The 23,168-nt window shown below is 37.7% G+C and overlaps 1 protein-coding gene and 1 long non-coding RNA gene across 2 annotated transcripts in view; one reads left to right on the forward strand and one right to left on the reverse strand.

Moving 5' to 3' along the window:
* The window catches only part of LOC115435523 (glutamate receptor ionotropic, kainate 2), a 756,602-nt gene that overhangs the window by 405,953 nt on the left and 327,481 nt on the right, over positions 1 to 23,168 (forward strand). The gene's annotated exons all lie outside the window — the stretch shown is intronic.
* Positions 1,346 to 19,386, reverse strand: LOC115435524 (uncharacterized). The gene is made up of 4 exons (XR_003937703.1): positions 19,261 to 19,386; positions 18,656 to 18,663; positions 5,712 to 5,716; positions 1,346 to 1,357 (listed from the first exon to the last, which is right to left on the reverse strand). It is a non-coding gene; the product is annotated as an uncharacterized LOC115435524 (long non-coding RNA).

Here is a 23,168-nt window from a genome sequence, read left to right on the forward strand (position 1 = left end):
ATCTGTAAAATACAAAAATTGCACTGAGATAAAAACAGTAAAGCATGTCAAAATCATTTTAGTTCAGTTCCACATACAGACCAATTGAATCTCAAGTGAGTCGGACCAGTAAAATATTATCATAATAACCTATAAAAATGACAATTCCAAATGTTTCTCTTTTTTTTATGTAAAAAAGTAACATTTACAAACTATCCTTTCACAAAAATGTGAATTATATAAATATGAGCATTCTGTAAGTGCCACTTAAACAATATTCTGCCTATTACTAAATGTTTTGTGTCTTTGTGGATCTACTGTGATCTATAAGCTCTAATGCACATGTGTAAATGATAAACTGAGGTATAATATTGTTAAAATTGCACTTTAGGAAACATGTTTTATAGAGGTTCTAGAACTACATTTAGGAAAACTTATTACATTCGATACATTTCACATTGATTTTACATCAATGCTGTCCAAATTGGCTTGGATGCTACTGTAAGCCTTATAGTTCTGGGATAAAATGTGTCTGTTACTTTGAATTTACTGCTTAGTATTTGCATTTTGATTAATATTTTCCTTTTTTAGGTGTGCATTACTTCTAACCTCTGGCTATGCACAAAAAAAGACAGTAGAATTTAGAAAAGTTTCCATATTATGCACTGGGTTACAAAAAAATATTTTTTGCAAGTTGTCTGGGTTTTTTCAACTGAATTAGGACCATTTTGCACCGCTAAATCCAAAAATGACATCTGTTTTTCTCACTCAGGTCAGGTTTTTTTTAGCAAATTTGATTTTGAAAAATTTGATCTCCTCACAAAATTGATTACATTTTTGTAAACTTTATCTTGGTCACCAAGTTTAATACCAAAATAAGACTGGTAAGCACACTTTATGAAAACCGTAGTGAACGTGGAAACACCGTCATCTTCTTCTTCTTCATCTCCGTCATTGATTCACCAGTAAAAAGCATGGAGTTGGATCAATGACAGTGGATGGACACACTTGGTTTATGTTCAGTTAATGATAGATTTTACTGTAAAAGTCACTTTTTCTTCAGTTTTCTCTGTTTCTGATATAATAACCTTCAACTTTAGTCTGAGCTTTAATGAACATCTACACGATCAGTGAATTAAATAGAGGAAAATGTCGGATTTTCACAGAAAAAATGCAAAATAAAGAAGATAATATTACAATAAATGGTGGTAAATCACTTAAGAAAGGTTAAAATAGAGAGGAAAAATTCATTTGGGAAGTGTCACAAAAGTAGCATTGGGTCTTTATGGGTTAATGTTATTCTTTCTGGTTTTGTTATGTTGGAAAATTACACTGGGTTACAAAAAAATGTTTTTGGAAGTTGTCTAGGTTTTTTCAACTGAATTAGGACCATTTTGCACCGCTAAATCCAAAAATGACATCTGTTTTTCTTAATCAGGTCAGGTTTTTTTTTTGCTAATTTGATTTTGAAAAATTTGATCTTCTCACAAAATTGATTAAATTTTTGTGACTTTATCAGTTGATTTTTTTATATAGTTCTCACCCAAAATAGGTTTTAAGAGAAAAAAAAATCATTTGATCACTTGATTCCTGTTAGGTACAATGGTGTATTCACCGCAGATGTAGCAGAATGCGTCAGGCTTATTTTTGCAAGATCTTCAAGTCGAAGCCATTTCATTCACCTGTAATATTTTTTTTAAAAACCATTAATCATAAACTGGCAAAAGTAAAATCTTCAGAACTCGTTTATTGCAAGAAATATGAAAGAATTTTGTATCATGTGATGTGAAAATGCCCATAAATGTAAGCAAAAATGTTAAAAAGCCAATATGTAGCATAGTTCAGAAAGTTGACCTGATTGAGCAAAATTAATGTGATTTTTGGATTCAGCACACCAAAATGATCCTAAATCAGCTCAAAAAACTTAAACAATAAATTTGTTGTTGACCAGTGTAATACATAAATGTTGATATACAGTTCATGAATGAAAAGGCAAAGGGGAATGGAAGGACAGGGGGCGGAGCTTCTGAAGGGGCACTAAAGTTTCTTTCTCACTAATTCCACCTTTAAATTAACAAGTAACTGACTCAATATTTGTTTCCTGTTCCTCTCACCAGCAAAGAGTATATCCGTATATGCTGGATAAAATAATTTATGACTTATCGGTGCTGCTTGTGTGTACACTGCTGAGAATAGCAAAAAATAGCTGATGGCAGTGAGTGACCTAGTCATGACTAAGGCCTCAGAGAGATTCCAAAAGAGTACAAAACATGCTCAATTTTTAATCCCTTCAAGTAGCATGGAGGAGGAGCCCGAGTAAAGAGGAGGAGAGGGAGGTTTAGTGTTAAATTCACTCCCACACACACACACCCATACACACATATACACACACTCCTCCTAAACCTACTTTCCTTGGCTTGTTCCTGAGTGCGCCCTCATCTCTCAAGGTGTTTATGTTTCAATCAAAAGAGCCACAGCGGCGTGACCACAGCTTTCTGCGTGACCAGCGGAGCTCCAGTCGCAGCAGCCGCCACCCTTCACCGCTTTAGGAATCAGCCATAAAAACCCCACCCGACTGATCCACTTTCCCCTCCTTTTTTCTGCTATTACAACCCCGGAGTGTGGAACCCTGCCTCTGGCCTTAAGCCCCGTTTTCTGATAGAAACTTCAAAAATAAATCCATCATTGTCCCCATGGGAAACCCATACAACGGGATGGGATTAACCCCTTTTGTTGTTGTTGTTGTTTTTTTTAACCACGGTCTCATTTAATATCAGTTATTTTCTGGACTATGGAGCACACCTGAATATAAGCCACACCCAATAAATTAAAAAAAAACAAATTGTACATATATAGGCCACACCTGACTATCAGCTGCAAGTGTCCACGTTGTAACCTGAAAGATGGTAAACAGAAAGATTATTTACCATACTTTCCGAGCTATAAGCCGCACCCACCAAATATTTTAAAATAAAACACTTTCATACATATATAGGCCACACCTGACTATCAGCTGCAAGTGTCCACGTTGTAACATGAAAGATGGTAAACAGAAAGATTATTTAAATATTTATTTCCATACCTTAACTGCTTTTTTCCAAACAGTGCCGGTAACACGACAGTAAAACGGCAGAAACAGACTGGTTCAAAAACCCAGAAAAGTCATTGATCACTATCTTCATCTTCCTTCTGCTCATTGAAACCACTGCAGTCGTCTTCTTCAGTGTTAGAGTTGAACGTCCTCAGAAAGGCTCCATCACACACCTTCTCAGTCTCTCTTTCCGTTGTCGCTCTCAATGGCACTTATGTGCTGCAGCTCAATTTCCTTCTTTACAGACATATTGATTGTTTTTAACTTAAAAGCTGCATCATATGCATTTCTTTGTGTGCTTTCCATGATGAGGGTTTGTGCGTGACACGCAAAATGATTGTTAAAAGTTAAACTTAAACTTAAAACTTCTCCTCTTCATCACCTCTTCCACCTGTCTGTCTCGCTTTTGCGCTTCCTGCTAGAGCGCCCCCTATACTTGAGCCGCATCGTTTTATAAGAATGGATCCAACACTGTAAAATGAGATGAGTACTGTAGGTAAAAACACCACATGGGACAAGGTTATTAGGGGTAACTTTTGTTAAACAAGGTGATCTGTAAAGTTCATTAAGGAAAATGTACTTAACCTTAACCCATAAAGACCCAGTGCTACTTTTGTGACCGTTTCCAAATGAATTTTTCTCTATATTCAACCTTTCTGAAGTGAGTTACCACCACTGATTGTAATATTATCCTCTTTACTTTGCGTTTTTTCAGAAAAAATCATGTATTTTCCTATATTTAATTCACTGATCATGTAGTTGTTAATAAAAGTTCATATTAAAGCTGAGGGTTATCATATTAGAAACAGAGAAAACTGAAGAGAAAATGACTTTTTTGACAAAATATATCACTAACTGAACATAAAACAAGTGTTTTCATCCACTGTCATTGATCCAACTCCATGGGTTTTACTGGTGAATCAATGTTGTAGAAGATGACGGTGTTTCCACGTTCACTACGGAGCCTCTGAACGTCCAAATAGGTCAAACCTGATGACCATGAAAAGATGATAAACTGCATTTAACACCCATTATTTACATGTAATAATAGGATAAGTGGATCACCAGGTATTAAACAGTTTAGATCTGTTAATAATTTTGGTTACCAGTGGCTCATTGGGTCTTTATGGTGAATGTTTGGGTATTTATGAGTTAAATGGTGAAGTATTTCTATAAAGTATTAGATTTTATATTTTCATTATATTTTACTGGTGATGACCATAAAAAGATTACAAGCTGTGTTTTACACCAATTATTTATATGTATTGATAGGATTAGTGGATCACCAGGTATTAAACAGTTTAGATATGTTAATAATTTTGGTTACCAGTGGCTGTTTGGGTCTTTATGGGTTAAAACAGCTTAAATTGTCTTTTTCAAAATACAGGCGAAAACTGGAATATTTTGTGGACATAAACATAGTTTGTTATCATTTCTAGCGTTACTTTATTCTTGACTAGCCGTTCCTCCTCATGGTAGCGTGTCCTGTGGGTGACTCACACTGATCTCAGTCTGCAGTCATCTTTTAACTTTCTCATTGCTCTTGTTGTGGACTGCAGTCGGTCTGCCGTCATTTCCCTTCTTTAATATCACATCATTACTCTGCTGTCATTTACAAAAGCAGCTCATGTTTCCATGCAATCTTTATTTTCAAAGTTTCCAATTCCAAATGTCACCACAGAACTAAATTATCCAAGTTTTATTACATCTTATAAACTGTAACTCTCTCATCTTATAAAGGGTACAGTATAAGAACGTCCAATAAATCTACTGCTGTGTGTAGTAAACTCTCTGAAAGTGTCACTTCAACGGAAAAAGAGGAACACAAAAATCTACTTTTTATTATTAATAATGAAAAGCAAAAGCAAAAGTAATTAAATTCTTAGGCCTGAAGCCAAGTCAACTTCACAAATTAATTCAATTTATTAAAATGAGTCTAAAATAATTTTGACAATTTAGGTAGATTATAACCAATTTGAGTAAAGTAAGAAAAAGTAAGAAAAAATAGTAAAATATGATTCAAAAGAATTACAAACTTCTGAGGATTTCAGCAGTGAATAGAATTCCGGTTTAATGACTAACTTCTTTAAATCAAACTTGTTCATAATGGATCATGATGTGTTCCGTTAGTAAATCAATTATAGCTCATTAACTATTACTATTGCTATGGATATATATATCATACATAGATCAACCTCCACTCTTTGTGCTCTAGTTTTATAATAAACTGTGATGTGTGAAATGACAATTTTGGAACTTTAGTAAATGTGGATAAGTACAAAATAATAGCAATCTAATTTAGCATAAAGACTGTTTTTAATTTGCTGACCTGAAACCCCCATCGTCTATGAGTATAGGCTACAGGCAGAGGGTTTTATTGCCATTCAGTTAAAAATCAAAAGGGAAAGAGAACCATCAACAATAGCGAAAGAAGGTCTTGGCTTTACCTTGTGCTCATGACTGGGATCATTGTTTGGGCAAATCATCAAGGGCAGAGAAAAATACATTGAATTTTCTGAAATTACAGCACTACATCACTATACTTATGTCCTGTATTATGTCAAATAACCTCTCAAAGTTCCATTACTTGGAGGCAAAATGACTCATCTCATTATGTGTAATCACAAATAAAAAATACAACTTTTTCTATTAACCCTTTCATGCACAAATTATGAGAACCTTAATCAAGATTTTTTACTTGAGTGTTTTCATTTCTCTTTAAACATGAAAAAAAACAATGTAATTGAAAAATGTCTTATAAAAAATAAATAAATAGATAAAATAAAAAAATAAAAAAAATAATAATAATCAGCTGGACACCATTCGTTTAATTTCTGAAGCAAAGAAACACGTATTTACTGATAAATTGTGTGAAAACTATGGGGGGGGGGGCTGGTGATTCTGGGGGTTTATGCTCACAGGAGATCTATATAAGGTTACCAGTTCCTGTCAGAAAAGATATGTAGTGTCTTAAAACTTTAATAAAGATATGTGTAACAAACAAACAAACAAACAAAACAAAAACAAAAACAAAAAAAATCAGTGAATATACAAGAGAACAGCTGTAGAATAGCTGTCCACTGTAGTGACCAGTGTCCATGAAAGGGTTAAACAAATCCCAAATCAGTGAACCTTGACAACCATTGTTTTAAACCTCTAACAAGATATTCACTGATAGATCACAGGAAAGCTGCAGACATATTATAAAGCTCAGCCTCACCGAGAATCAAACTTGCAACCCTGCAGTATGTAGTAGAATTTAAAGGAGTTATATTTTGCTTTATTTAAATGGAATTATACATTTTAAAACATTTCCCTGTGGTCTACAGAAACTGTAAATGCTCTGCTTGGGTCTGAATTCTTCATTAATTCAACTCCACAGGTCCATCTTTAACCCTATTTCTGAGTAATGACACCAGAAAGGTCGTTTTGAGCGCTGGTCCTTTAAATACACGTGACCCCACCCCCTTCCAGGTTGTTGATGGTGCTTTCTGTCCCATTCAGCCACATGTGTTCATTAATACAACCAAACAACTGAACATTTTAGGTAATTGGCTCGAAGTTTGGACATATTTGCAGTTTTTACTACCGCTGTTGCTGCTGATAAACAATTATGTCGTACTCGGAAAAATGTTCGTCGGAAGTCTCGACCTTATATGTGCAAATGTTGTGATGTAACTAGTTATAAAACATAACAAATTAAGAAGGACTTGAAACAGGTTGTAGAAATCCACTCCATTTTTGCCGGAATGAATTTAAAGATGGTTTTTCAGCACCTGGAGGGTTCAAATTCAAACTTTATGAACTGTTAGGGTCCAAATACACAAATAAATGAACCAAAGACTACTAAAAGTGGGTTTAGCAAAATATGACCCCTTTAATTCTCAATGAGGAAGTTTGAGATATTTCTTGTTTACAGTGCTTATTACAAGTGTAACAGCGGAGGTTATGTTTTCATCAGGGTTTGTCTGTCTGTTTGTTTGTTTGACTGTTAGCAAGATAACTCAAAAAGTTATGGATGGATTTTCATGAAATTTTCAGGAAATGTTGATTCTGGGACAAGGAACAAATGATTAAATTTTGGCAGTGATCATGGGGGGGGACTGATCTGCCTTGGCGGAGGTCTGCGCTCTCCAAGTGCTTTTCTAGTTTTTATTGAAATCCACAATTATAATAATTTAATCCACTAAAATCTAACAGTGACTGTAGATTAACATCCCAATATTGGCGCTGTCACATATCTGAAACTGGACCGACCCTAATTCTCCAGTTGGGCTCCGTTCTGCTCTCAGAGTACATTTCCAAAGACCACAGTGCCAGCCAGCTTCAGAAAACGATAACCCCAGCCCCAGTCTGGAGGAAAGCTATTTCTTGCCACTTTGTTTCCATGGCAATGTTGATGAGCTGGTTGGTTAGAGAGTTAGGGGTGGGATGGAGGGGGACCTCTGCTGCTGCCAAGTCAGGCCTGGGCATTTTAACAATTCATAAAACTGTTGAAATCAATCTGAGCTCCGGAGATTTAATAAATCTCACTCTGTTTGAGATGAGCAGGAAGAGCGAGGAGGCAACAATGAGGTGGAAAAATAGACGGCGTCAGGGGGAATGCTGATATTGGCTGACACAAGGGAAAAGTAGCTTTTAAAGCGTTTAGCTTTAATTTCATTCAGGAGTGACATAATTGATTTTAATGAGATGTTTATAGAGTGAAGTGCCGGTGTTGCTAAATCATTTGCGAGTCTGCCTGACGGGTACTTGTGAGGCTCACACCGGGGAGAAGCACAGAGGCACACAAACCTCTGCTGCCAGCAAGCCTCTGCTCATCTTCCCCCACTCCTGCACACAGCTGAATACATTTGGCTGCTGATTTTAATTAAGAGCATATTTAATTCATGAAATACTTTCTTAACTTTGACACCATATTGACTGAAAAGCAAGTGGAATATCTTTTTTGTTAATTTAGCCTTTCAGTAAATCCCCAGAAATCCACATGATGAACTGAAGCTATGAAAGCCAAGTGTGGGCTCTGTGGGTGAGAAGTTCACTCCTACTTCCCAAAAAAATCCCACTGACTTCTCCTGTTCGCAGTATCAGCGCTGTGATTGACTGACAGGGTGTGACATTGCTATTATGAGGTCCCTGCAGGCCTGTGTGGTTTATAGAGGAGAGAATGGATGGCAGTGTGAACATCACAGAGCTGCAGCTCCTGCCCTCAGCACAAAGAGAAAGAGACGCTGCTGGCAGTCACATGAAACTCTTTGCACCAAAACACACAAAGAATTGTAAAAAATAAAAGTATCGATCATCAAAAAACACATCAGCACTGATTTGGATTGTGTTTTAATTGAGGTCCTTTTTCAAACAAAAAAAACCTATGTAATCTGTAACGGTCGTATGAGATCATCAAACATCTGAGAAAGAGCAGAGGTTGATGGTGGTATAGGTTTTCTTATCCTTGAGTAAACTTTAACAAAGGCAGCAGAGAGCTAATGTTTCTTAAAGGTAATTTGGTAGACAGCGGCAGTGGCGCCACTGTTATTAGGATAGTAGATTGCCAAATCAAGATAACAGAGGTGGCAGATCAGACAATGCTAATGATGTTGTTTTGGAGAGGAACGACAAAGGAAATGTTTCTCTTTCAAGGATGAAAGACTTATTGCTGTAATAATAAGGCTACCTTCAGACTGCAGGCAAATGTGGCAAAAGTCCGATTTTTATGCCCATATGTCACCTGTATCCGATCTGTTAAAGACGGTTTGAACAGCACAAATCCAAATTTTTTTCAAATCCAACCCAGTTCATTTTCATATGTGGTCCTAAATCCGATACGTATCTGATATTTTGCAATGTGACTTAAGTCTGAACGGCCAGGTCACATTTATTCAACCTTTACATCATTGAAATGCGACAAACTTCACAATTCTGCATCCCAGGAGGAGGAATGGCAACAAAAATGTATTTAACACAATGTGTACCTGCATGATCACGTATTATGTCAGGACCTCTTTCGCACACTTCAGGGTTTCAAATTCAAAACTGACAGAAGCAGCATTTAATGTGTAATATGAACGAGCACAAAAAAAAATCAGATTTCACCAAAAAATCTGAATCGTGCATTAAGACCTGTTGTCTGAACGTAGCCTAAGAGCACTCAGCAGAATGTATACCTCCACCGCAGTCCTTTGACGCCCTCTCTTACAATGCTAGAAACAGAATTTCAGGGTGTACCTTTTACAGAATTTTGCCCGGGCATACCTTTTGTGCTTCCACCACATTTCAGATCATTACTGGAGTTTTTTCATAATTCTGCTGAAAGGCAAACAAACCAACCAACCAACTTCCAAGGCTCTCTGAAACTCAAACCCATTGGAACTATGTACTTGGATCTGAAATAAAATGGAAGATGAACATACGACATAGCTTTATAGTCAAAGCTCTTCTGTATGACATTATTTCTATGGTAAAACAAACATACAGAAACATGTGTAAGACCCAAAAGATAATGGCTAATAAGAATTCATGTTTATAAGTTTATTTGTATGAAGTTGCAAATTTCTGATTTTCTTCATTGCTATTTAATGCACCCTCACTGTGTATGTGTGTCGCATGACCTCTCAGCAGTAAAGAAAAAGATAGCTTACAGAACATATGAATATATAGTTTTTTTTCTACCATCCGACATGATGTAAATTAACCTTTCCTGTTTTAATAAATTTTTGGAAAGGATTACAGTCTTGTCATTCGTGTCAGAATACAACTTATACATGGTATTTGGAAACAAACAGAAGAAGAACATGAAACTGAGGACTTGAAGAATAAAGTGGAGTTTATCTGAATTGAAAAAAAAATACAAAGACAGAGAAGTAGCAGTAACTACTTTTGTTGAGAGAAGCTTTTATTAGCTATATATTATTTGGTAGTTTAGTACACGACATTTACCAAATAACTTGTTCAACACTGGGCGGTCTTCGGTGCAAATATTGTGTTTTATATTGTGTTTTATGTGCACAAGCCCCCTTTTTTTTTAGTCCAGAAAAACACTGTTTTAGAAAGAGTGACATGTCAGACTACTCTATTTAGTTTACCCAAAAATCCATCAGTAGTATTTGCTCACTATTATAAAATTATCATGACTTGTTCAGGAGCAGTTTGTAGATTTTACTGGTCACACAAGCAGCTGCATGAATGTAAATGTATTCAACATGAGGCAAACATAAGATAGCATCAGCCTTTCATAATGTTAGCCTACTCGCATATTTGAACTATTGGCGACAAAATCTCTTCTCTCTAATGTGCAGTCATATGTTCAGTAGTTTAAAACAGTGACTCATTCTGAAACCACCTTAAAACTTACCTCAGAATTATGTATTCCATGAAAGTAGGTTTTCTCGATATGTGTCACTCATTCGAAAGACGTTTATTCTGCCTTTCTTGTTCACATTTCCAACTAGAAGCACTCGGAGAGTGCAGACCTCCGCCAAGGCTGATCAGTGCCCCCCCCCCGTGGGCCCCCCCACGCCAAGGAGGTTATGTTTTTGCCAGGGTTTGTTTGTTTGTTTGTCTGTCTGTTTGTCTGTCCGTTAGTGTGCAACATAACTCAAAAAGTTATGGACAGATTTTGATGAAATTTTCAGGGTTTGTTGGAAATGGGCCCCCCCGTGGGCCCCCCCACCCCCGATCACCCCCAAAATTTAATCATTTCTTCCTTATCCCATTTCCAACAAACCCTGAAAATGTCATCAAAATCTGTCCATAACTTTTTGAGTTATGTTGCACACTAACGGACAGACAAACAAACAAACAAACAAACTAGAAGCACTCGGAGAACGCAGACCTCCGCCAAGGCTGATCAGTGGCCCCCCCCGTGGGCCCCCCCACCCCCGATCACCACCAAAATGTAATCATTTCTTCCTTATCCCATTTCCAACAAACCCTGAAAATTTCATCCAAATCTGTCCATAACTTTTTGAGTTGTGTTGCACACTAACGGACAAACAAACAAACAAACAAACAAACAAACAAACAAACCCTGGCAAAAACATAACCTCCTTGGCAGAGGTAATAATCGCACATCTTTCAATGAGACGTGCAGTGACCTGTCAATCAACTGGGGTGGTACTAGTACTTGAGGTGTCCAATCAGGTTCCAGAGGTGGCCAGCACTAAGCAGAGCCCTGGCTCTGGCACTAATGCTGCGTTTCCACTACGTGATATTGGCTCGACTCGGCTCGGCCTTTTTTGCGTTTTCATTATGAAAAAGGACTTGGAATCTGGTACCCGGTACTACTTTTTTGGTATCACCTCTGCCGAGGTTCCAGGACTGGGGACCAGACACTAAAATGTGACGTGTACACACTGTAGACCACTGATTGGTCAGACAGTTTTCTCTGTGACCCGCCATTTTAAAAAAAAACAGATGCGGAAGTGGACGGTAAATATAGCGGTACATTAATCTACATGATAACAGCCCAAAAGTACACCATGGTCGGTTGAGGAGATTCAGTCTTAGGTGGCCGACGTAAAAATTCAGATGAGACAACATGCAACGAGCAAGTTTATCAGCAACTCTCTGAACAGAAGTAACGCGCTGCATCACTATGACGACCAGTTAGTGTAAAGTCAGTAGTATCTTGTAATGGAAACGCTCTCCAGGAATACCGAGTCGAGCCAAGCCGGGCCGATCCGAGCTGGTTCCACGAAGTGGAAACGCGGCATTAGTTAGCAATATTTTCTAAGTCTTGGCATGACCCGCCCTACTCTGCCTCTGATTGGCTCGTCAATCCTCATGCTTAAAGTTAACCAATCTAATCAGCGAAGGTACCAAGTACTAGCCAATTAGAGGCAGAGTAGGGCGGGTCATGGATTCACTATCATAGGGGAAAATATGGGCAATTTAGTTCAGATACTACTGAATGGTGCACTTTAGGGGGATTTAGAAGTGGGTATATGCAGTGCTGACTAAAAAATAAGTAGGTATGCTCCATATATCGCCGTCTACCCCGGACTACACCACTGGCTTGTATTCGAGACAGGAAGTTATTTCTAATTTCCTGTGTTTCAGTCTATAGTTGACATCATCTGGATAGTCATGATGATGAACAGTCAAGAAATCCAATCACCAAAAGAACACAAACATCTGCCAAGGTGTGTTTAAATACGAGAAAAAACAAGAAAAAAACAGAAAAAATCAGGTTCTTGTTGACACCCAGATGGACGGACAGATACAAGAGATCACATAACCCCTTTAACAGAGGTAAATGTCTGACAGTCTAATGTGTAGCATGACCAATTTTAACACAAGTCAGTTCTATCACAAGTAGTCAGTCAGTGTGGATCATATCACATCAGGTGTGGTTGTCTCCTCCTGTATGTGCATCGACAGTGCGCGTCAAACACATGCATTAACAGCCTCCAGGTGACACTCACACTGGAATAAATGTACACTCCCTTTGCTTCCACACCTTTTTTCTAACACGGATTATTAATACCTCACACTCCTGCGGGTACACATTCATGTCAGCGTGCATGTCTAGAAGGCAAGTTTATCGACTGTGATTGATTTTGAAACATCTCTGGACATCTCCCATGCATATGTATACAGCCTCACACACACACACACATATACACACACCGAGTAACCACCTGAGTATACTCACTGTGCTATTACAGCTCCTCCGGCATCTGAAGCCTCAGCCTTCTGGTGCTCAATCAAGACTCAAATGGGTAAAAATGACAGGTTTGGGTGTGTTTTTTTTTTTTTTTTCTCCCTGCAGGACAGTACTTTTCCAAACACCCTAGGGCACAATTTCAATGCAACAACTCCAGAGAGCTGTTTTGATTGCTTTTCAATCAAGCGAGACAAACACTAATTAGATTTTTTTTTCTTTTTTGAGGAACTCAGAAACAGAATTACGAGCTTCTCTCATTAAGCGTGCATGACTGGCAGTTCTCTGATAGCTTTGGCGACTGTTTACTGTCATGACTTTATTATGTACAGACATATAGAGAGACACACTGAGAATTGAAAAGTATAGAATGAGAGCAATTTATTTAATTTTCTTGATCTTTACTTTGTCTTGTTTTTGCATTCAGTACGACTGTCATGGACACTATTTGAAACAAGAAGTCGTCTCTGTCCTTAACCCTTGTGTGGTGTTCAGATTTTTGTTATTCAGCCAGTGTTTGTGGGAATGGTGGACCTGCTGCATTTGTGGGTTTTTAATTCAATATAATCAAACAATTTAATGTGAAAATACTCCACAGATGTTTACTTCATTCCAATTACAAGCTACATAAAAAGCATATGTTTAATATTTGCCTTTTGCCTTTGCTAGATCACATTTATGAGCTAAAGTGCTACTTGTTTTTAGTTCATTTTTTTTTTAAATAAAATTTAATATCATCAAGATATGAGAGGAAAAAAAATCATTTAAAAAAATATTAGTCAGCATTTTGTTTAATAAAATAATTAAAATGAGTCCCACAGACCCAAACATCAACAACAAGGGTTAAATAATTTTTAGGCGTTGTCTGAAGTCCACATTGATCCTCACATCACAGCTTTGTCTTGTCCATTGCATCCGTTTTTTTCACAAATGCATCAAGTGTTTCACTAGAAGGCCCATCTGAGGCTCTTTAATCTGCACAGCTGAAGAAAGATGTGCATTTTAAAGCAGAATTAAATCTGACATTGTTTGCTGAATAGATCACAATGGACGCAGTGCAAATCTCTGTGGAATTTAAAGGGGTTATATTTCGCTAAAACACACTTTTATTAGTCTTTGGTTCATTTATTTGTGTACTTGGACTCTAATACTTGAAAAAAGTTTGAATTTGAACCCTCTAGGTGCTGCAAAACTATCTTTATATTCATTTTGGCAAAAACTGAGTGGATTTCTACAATTCGTTTTAATTCCTGCTTAACCCCCTGTAAAGCCTGAACCATTAAATCATTGACAGAAAATTCCAATTCTCTGAAACCAGAGCCTTTATTAGTCCTTCTGAACAACCAAAACATTTTTTTTTCCAAATATCAGTTTCCATGTATGAGTTTCAATTTTGTATCATATTTGATACATCGGGTCTCAATGCTCAAATATTATTTTAGAACAAACAAAAACATAATATAATGCAAACATGTCTAACAAATTGGTAATTCCTTTTCAAAATTGGCAAAGATCTACCTCTTTCCTCATTAATGACAGTCTTGTAGTGCCACTGGAAAGGCCTCTGGGGAATGAATTCCCCCCCCCCCCCGGTGGATTATATGTGTATTGCATGTATCTAATTGTATACATCAGGTTTTTCAAGAGAAAACATATCACACTGATCATGTAGAGGGCTTCACAACTCATGTATCAAATATGATACGTTTTGGCGATATAGGGTTAATTACCTCCGCCAAGGAGGTTGTGTTTTTGCCAGGGTTTGTTTGTTTGTTTGTTTGTCTGTCCGTTAGTGTGCAACATAACTCAAAAAGTTATGGACAGATTTGGATGAAATTTTCAGGGTTTGTTGGAAGTGGGATAAGGAAGAAATTATTAAATTTTGGTGGTGATCGGGGGTGGGGGGGGCCCACGGGGGGGGGGGGGGGGGGCACTGATCAGCTCTGCGATCAGTTCTGCTCTGATCAGAGGTCTGCGCTCTCCGAGTGCTTCTAGTTTGTTATGTTTTATAACTAGCTATGTCACGACATTTGCGCATATAAGGTCAAGACTTCTGACGAACATTTCTCTGAGAACATAATTGTTTGTCAGCTGGAGTGGTTGTGGTAAAAACTGAAAATATGTCCAAAATTCGAGCCAATTACCAAAAATGTTCAGTTGTTGGTTGTATTAACGAATACAAGTGGCTGAACGGGACAGAAAGCACGGTCAACAACCTGGAAGGGGTGAGCCGTGAAGTGACTCATTTGCATTTAAAGGGCCAGCGCTCGAAACGACCTTTCTGGTGTCATTACTCAGAAATAGGGTTAAAGATGGACCTGTGGAGTTGAATTAATGAAGAATTCAGACCTAAGCATAGAATTTACAGTTTATATAGACCACAGGGAAATATTTTAAAATGCATAATTCCATTTAAAAAAAGCAAAATATCACTTCTTTATAGTAAAAGGGCACTACAAGAGCATCTTCTCTATTTAAAGACCTAAATGTGATGGAATTAAGGGTCAAAACTAAAGTCACCCTCACTTTCCCAGGTACAGTTGTTTGTTGCATTTCATCACAATTAGTATAATTTAGTTTTGTTACATTGCGAGGTATGTTTCAGGTCCTTTACGTGAACAATAATATAAAGGGCATTTAATTCATATAAAACAGATTAATGATGGATGATCTTTTTGCCTCAACCACAAACAATCTGAGCTTCAGATGCACTGGGATGTTACAAAAAGAAAATTTAAGCATTCACTACACATGTGTAATAGTGTTTTAGGTTTGCACATCAATGTCTTCATACTAGATATGAAATAAAATAAGGGAATTTGGGTTCGGCATAATTGCACTGAAAAACTTGTGATAGTTATGCACATATATCAATCATAGGGATTCATTTGGCTGAATTCTAAAAGCCAGAAGTGAAAAATGAAGAGTCATTTGGGAGCTGAAAGAGCCGGCTCTTACTGCTGAGCTGAGCCAAATGATCTGGCTCACTAAAGAGAATTCCCAGAACACTGTATTGTGCTGTCTGTTTAATTATGTCCAAACGTAGATACATCTCCAGTCACGCAGCCAAATGGATGCCTGGGTGTAAGGATGGATGGATGGATGGATGGATGGATGGATGGATGGATGGATGGATGGAAGGATGGATGGATGGATGGATGGATGGATGAGTTATTATTTCTTCCCAGTATAAAGGTGATAGAGTGAAAGTTGAAGAAAAAGGGTGCTTATTTGTAGTTTAAGATGATTTGCAAAAGACACTAACCTTGAGGAAACATCCATAAAAAGATGCAACAAAACATATGGAGATAAAAACACATCTGCACCACCTGTAGGCAAAACCCTTGATTGTGCGATTTAATGCTTATTACCCCCCCCCCCCCCCCCCGAAGGAGAGGCAAGGGGTATTGTTTTTGATTCGGTTTCTAGTAGCAAAACTATTGGTTGAATTCATACTGTCGTGGAAATTTACCGTTAAACTGTTAACTCACACAAAGAAAAAGGGAGAAAGTTAGAGTTAAAATAATAAATGCATTTATTGAGAAATCAATCACAGACAAAGCTATGTAAATGAAGTCTGATTAAACAAGAGAAAACTAAAGATTATATAGAACCAAATCCAACCCCCTCAAACTATGATGTCATTCCTTACGTACATCGTACCACCCCATACTACTCCTTCTCTGCTCCGTGAAGAGGTCATGAGGACCTCTTCACTCTAACCTTGCTTGAATACAGGCGCCATCCTCTATCTACACATTCAGACATTTAGGTGTTTGGGTTTCAACTCAAGGTAAGAACTTCGTCCCCAAGTCGGGGTTGCTACAGAGTGGTAAACATCACACATAACAATGACTCAGCATGCACTTAACAGTATAACATATTAAAAGAGTATAAAATATAAAAAGTAAATTTTTCCACCACAATACTAAATTAGGTTTATAAATTACCAGTAACCGAGAGCAGAGGTCAAAATTCAATTTTTTTTAAATACATTTTAAAAATCTTCTTTTTTTTTATTTACTTATAATGGGCAAAATTTCAAATGTCTATAAAAACATCAATTTTGTTTCAATTTACTTACAACTTGGTACATATGTAGAGTTAACTGATATGTTGACATCAGCACATGTATAGACATGATGACATCAGCTAGATCAATGTCAAAATAAGCTACAATACGTGCGAGAAATCTGATCATTTTATTTGGAAAATTTCACATACACAAAAGTAAATATGCCAAAACACGCCCAAATTTTAAAGTCTTTATAAGTGAATTTGAAAAATATATTAAATCACTGGAATTTATCTTTAACAAAACAAGCACAAACACTGACAATTTATAAAGAATTCTTTAAAATGGAATGAATTTACTCTCTGCTGCATTTTTTTCTTAGATCTTTATATTTTAAATGTTTATTACCTCCGCCAAGGAGGTTATGTTTTTGCCGGCGTTGGTTTGTCTGTTTGTCTGTCTGTCCGTGTGCAAGATAACTCAATGTTGCAAGGGGCGGGGTTTGTTTTGCCTGGCGCCACTTGTTTTAAGGTTGTATTTTAGCTTTGACAACTTCAAGCTTAAATAAAGAAATTATTTATCAAACAGGATAAAACAGTGTAAAAGACAGTTATTTATGATTTTAATCTTGTAGTAACTCATGGGTATACGTATGAGAATATGAGAAAATATGTACGTTCCAGAAATTGACAGACAGAACAAAGACTCATTAAATGCATCAGAGACACATACACATACAGTAACTGAGTTAAAGTAAAGAAAACAACAAAACACTGAAACTTTTTGAGTGTTTTAAGAATCCTAATGACAATGAAAAATGTAATGTGTATATACTGTCATTAAAAAGTTTTATTATTATATCCATACTTCCATACCTTCTTTTAAACATGGACTGACATTTTGTTTTATTCAAGTTTGTGCTTTTCATTTCCGTGTTTTCTAGATGACTACACCTGCAGTTCTTGGATGTTTGCGTCATCTTTTGTAAAAAACACATTGGCGTTAACAGCTCATCCTCCAAACATCTGTGGTTACTGTGCAAAGAGCATAAAGACGTGCACATCCATACATCAGTGTTTTGAGACGAGGCTTTGATGCAGCCATCATTTCTCTGATTCCGAACAGATCCGCGCTGTCGTACTGTGGTGATTTGTTGTGTGTTGTATTCCATGTTAATGACGCTCCCTCCCCTTCTTTCCTCGTGTCTCGACTTGCAGACGGACGCCGCGCTGATGTACGATGCCGTGCACGTGGTGGCCGTGGCTGTGCAGCAGTCTCAGCAGATCACTGTCAGCTCATTACAGTGCAACCGACACAAGCCCTGGCGCTTCGGGAACCGCTTCATGGCCCTCATCAAAGAGGTAGATGCCTCTCTACCTGCTCCTGATCCTGTCACCCCTCTCAACATACACAGCACCTTCACACGGAAAACACATGCTCTCAGGAAAGCAGATGGAGACGGAATGTAAATAAGGCTGTGGCAAGCAAGAAGAAGGGGGATATGAATAAATAGAAATGATTTATCTGTGTATTTATTTATATGGAAATCACTTTTCCACTGTGTATACATACATACTCCCCCGAGGAAGGCGGCCATCTTGAGCTCGCGCTTTGAATTTCAGCAATGATCATCCATGCAGAAACAAAAAACAGTACATTATCTAAAATTTTGGTAATTGCCTCACAGTTTACTGCATTTATGAAGCTGGGACAGCTAATCCTAAGCTTTCTGTCTGTGAAAAAGCCACGGATTAGGCAACCTATATTTAGGGCTCGCTAACCCTCTGTTCCTCTTCAGTTTGCAGAGATCATGAGATGACTGACTAAGAAATAGACAGTATGGTGTATAGCGAGGCTTCTTATGCTGCACAAATGTGGATATGTTTATTTAAAGAGCGCAGTTCTTCACCATCTAATCTCCTCTTTTCTTCCATGACTCTCCTCTCAGTCCTTTTTCCTCTCCATCTGCTGCTTGTTTTGTCCGCTGACTCTTCCAGGAGGGTGCCAGCGTATAACACAACACTGTTTAGGTCAATGGTTGTATTGCAGAGTATGGCTGTGTCTGCACTAATCCAATGTGATTCCCAGAAAAAGCTAACATGACATTTTTTTTTTTTTTTTTTTTACATCTTTCCTCCCACAGCATCTTTATTGAGCAGCGAGATTCCTTACATTTCTATAAGATGTGGAGTTTGTTCTTTGCAGTGCATATTTAGTTAAGGTACTAGTGGACCATAAAAATCACATCTAATACACAGAGTCAGCCAAAATAATGTATACACGCATCAGGAAAAGAAGAACTTGCATAAATATTTCAATACCAAATTTATTCAGACATCACGAGATTAATAAAAGTTACCTTTGGCCTCTGCAATTACAAGAGGTGCTCAAAGTGGTGGCCATTGGCTTTGAGACATTTATGTGTACGGCAAACTTCACGAATCCGTGAAATTGTCAGACATGTAGGAGGTTTGAACCAAACTAACGCCTCCATTGTCTTTGGACTTCAATAACATTCTCAAATTTGAAGTACCACTTTAAAATGATCTTATGTTCCTTAATCGACAACCGTACCGCCACCATGTTGTAGACGTCACGTGTTGATGCTACATTCATGAGGGTAATGCCATCTGTTGGGAAAACATCATACAACAGTACACAGTGTTAGCATAATTTGATCAAACTTCAAAAAAGGTATCTTTATGTATAGATGTACTTATACAAATTAAATATTTATGCATGTTTTTCTTTTCCTGATGTGTGTTTACATTATTTTGACTGACTGTATTTTTGCCTCTCAGTTATTTTAGAAAGTGGAAATTGCATATATTCTACATTCATTACATGTATATATTAAAATATGACATTATTTAATTTCAGTTTGAGGAAGTCACTATTCATAAGGTTTAACCCTTTCATGCATACTGGTCACTCCAGTGGGCAGCTATTCTACAGCTGTTCTCTTGTATATTCATGTATTTTGTTGTTCTTTTCATTGTTTTTTCTTTTTTACACATATCTTTATTAAAGTTTTAAGACACTACATATCTTTTATGACATGAATTGGTAACATTATGTAGATCTCTCCTGGGCATAAACCCCCAGAATCACAAGCTCTCCCTATAGTTTTCACACAATTTATCAGTAAATACATGTTTCTGTGCGTCAAAAATTAAACATGTGGTGTCCAGCTGAGTGGACATTTTTGCAACTTCATGAAAAATAGGTTCATAAGAATTTTTTTTCATTATTATTTTTTTTATGTATTTTTTAATTTTTTTTTTAAATTATTCCATTTTTATTTTTTTATTTTTTTTATTTTTCAGAAGAAAATTTTCAATCGCATTGTTTTTTTCATGCCTAAAGAGGAATAAAAACACTCAGGAAAAAAATTTGATAAAGGTTCTCATAATTCGTGCATGAAAGCGTTAAATACCTTGACTCTCTCAGTCTGATTGCATACATATTGACATAAAGGGAACACTGCTGTCTTGATAATTGCCCTGAAGACACTGACTTTGACATCCTCAACAAAGATGGTTAGCCACAGAAGATCATTGCTAAAAGGACTTAAAGGTGCCCTGCCACATGGATTTCATTACTTTTCTGGTCATGTCTTAAGTTCTACCATGGACAAAATGCCTTGCTTACCAAGTTTCAAGCCATTCTAATGTGGTCTAGAAAGCCTGCTGGACTCAGCTCAATTTGCGCCAGTTGTCATGAATATCCATCATGCTAATCTGCTTGACTCTGATTGGCTAACAGCTAGCCAATGAGAGCCTGGCTTTTCAGCATCCTTTACCCTGTGCAACAAATAGAGCAACTGGTGGAAACCGAAAGTGAAACGTTACATTCTTTGAACGTCCGACTCCTGGCTTCTATGCCTCTCTTGTACGTCGGACCTTACATGGAATTTTCACAACTTCTAACCTGTATCCACTGGGCCCGCTCCACTGCTCTATGGGCCCCCACAGGAATGCTGGGAATTTGTCATTTTTACCCCCCCCCCCCCCCCTTTACGGTGCCCCAGCTTGCTGTATATGAAAACTGTCACTGAATTTGACAAATTCTATGGGTGTGGTCTCACCCGGACGAGTCTATGAATAGTAATGGGCTCAGGCAAGGGTGCTGCTACTAGCATAATTGTTGTGGACCCTACAGAAATTGTCAGAACGAGGAGGGGGGTGTATGTACGTGGGGGTGTGGTCCATAAACGTCACTTATGATGCCGTCAAAACGAAAACAACACTCAATATGCTTTCAACGTTCGCCTCCCAACCTCTACACCTCTCTTATACAGCGGATCTTACATGACATTTTCACAACTTCTAACTCTACTGGGCCCCCCAAAATACTGGGCCCCATGAATTTGTCATGTTTACCCCCAGAGCTCAGGCATTAATACGTCACACTGACCGGATTTTCTAATTGACCTGATTTCTCCACTTATTTCTTTTCAGTGGGAATAGTAGACAGAGGAGATAATAATAATAATAATAATAATAATAATAATAATAATAATGGATTGGATTTATATAGCGCTTTTCTAGACACCCAAAGCGCTTTACATTATTGATCCATTATTCATTCGCTCTCACAGTCACACTCTGGTGGTAAACTACATTTGTAGCCACAGCTGCCCTGGGGCAGACTGACAGAAGCGCGGCTGCCAATTTGCACCTACAGCCCCTCCGACCACCACCAAACATTTATACACCAGTGTGGGTGGCACTGGAGGCAGGGAGGGTGAAGTGTCTTGCCCAAGGACACAACGGACTGACTAGGACAGAGCAGGATTCGAACGGAAAGCTGATGTTCATGGAAAGGCAAAAAGTGTACAAATAACAGGGATGATTACAGCTTTGAGAGGATTGTCAAGAAAAGCTGACTTAATAACTTCACGGGCTTCACAAGAGTGGGCTGAGGTTAGAGTTAATGCATCCAGAGCCATCATGCACAGATGATTCCTAGATAATTGCATTCAGTATCAAGCCACTCCTGAACCAGAGACGTCAAAGGAATCTCACCTGGGTTATGGAAATAATGCTATTTTAGCAGAAACAGAATCATAAGATTTATAGAATATAGCAAGACATGTTTTTGTTGTTTATGGATCTACATCTAATTAATGTGCATTTTTTTTAGCAGTTATATTTTTACTACCCCAAAATGTCCATCACCTTTTCAAATACACAGAACAATACTAATATTAATCGGTTATTTTCAGTGTACAGTCGTAACTCAACCCCTCTTCTGGACGTCAGATATACAGCTGGGTTTGTGTATTTTCAGTACGAAGATAAAGCCAAACCTGTCTGTGTTCAGGTTTTCAGCAGTTGAAGCCGGATGTGTGTATTGAACAGCTGGCGGTGGGTAATTTTCTCTGGGGCAGAAGAACAACAAAAAGTGACCACAGAGACTCAGTGTGGAACCTGTTGGACTGAAGTCAACCTTCTGAAATCAATGTCACACTGTGTTTGTCACAAAGTACTTTCTGTGTCCAAAACCTGCAGGAAAAAAAAAAAAAAAAAAAGAAAAATGTTGATGTTGAAAATGATTAAAAACAAATAGGCTACTGTATCTGTAAAACCCAGATATTTGCTCTTCACAGCAATGTTGGAGCATCTTTTGTTTATGTCATGCATTCTGCCCAGGGAGAGTTGATTCTATTTGAAACATCAATAAGTGTAGTCTAGGGGCCTCTTTCAATCGATGTCAACAACAACACAAAAAGGTTTCGTTTTTTTTTCTCCAGAATACTGTAGTAATAATTCCAATAGATGTGACTTGATCAGTTCAGAATATTTAGCAAACATTTTTGATTTATGTAGAAAAACCAATAGCAGCTCCAAGAGGCTGCAGTTATCACCTCGAATTATGACAGAAGGATCAATCACTGTACTCGCTGTTACATGCCCAAACTTGGCCTACACATGTAATATTGATGTGGAAACCAAACGTGTTGGCTTACCCATGTGAAACAGTTCCCACAACCATGCAGTTTTGAATGCAGCACAGGCAGAGTCATCTCCATTCAGTAGGTGTAAACAAGAGTCTGGTGGTCAGCAACAAAGCCACAGATCGTCAAACAAGCATAAGCTCATCTTGCATTTTTTTTTTGCAGATCTTTGTATTTGAAATCTTGAGAGATACCTTGAAATCTGATCAGCTGTCACACAGTTTCATGATGTTTAGTCTTAAGGGTGCCTTAAAACCTGCCAGTACTCTGCATTTCCTTGCACAAGGGTTTTACAATGGGTTCTGCATCATAATTTACTATATTCCTTCAAATGAACAGTAGCAGTGTCCAGGAGGGTTTAGCTGATACTTATATTATACACCGATCAACTGTTGTGACCACTGAAAGGGAAAGTGGTATTAATTTTAATAATTTCATTCCATTGGGACCTGTCAGTGGATAG

This window comes from Sphaeramia orbicularis, chromosome 16 (genome assembly GCF_902148855.1).
Source record: "Sphaeramia orbicularis chromosome 16, fSphaOr1.1, whole genome shotgun sequence".
NCBI classification, from domain to species: Eukaryota; Metazoa; Chordata; class Actinopteri; order Kurtiformes; family Apogonidae; genus Sphaeramia; species Sphaeramia orbicularis.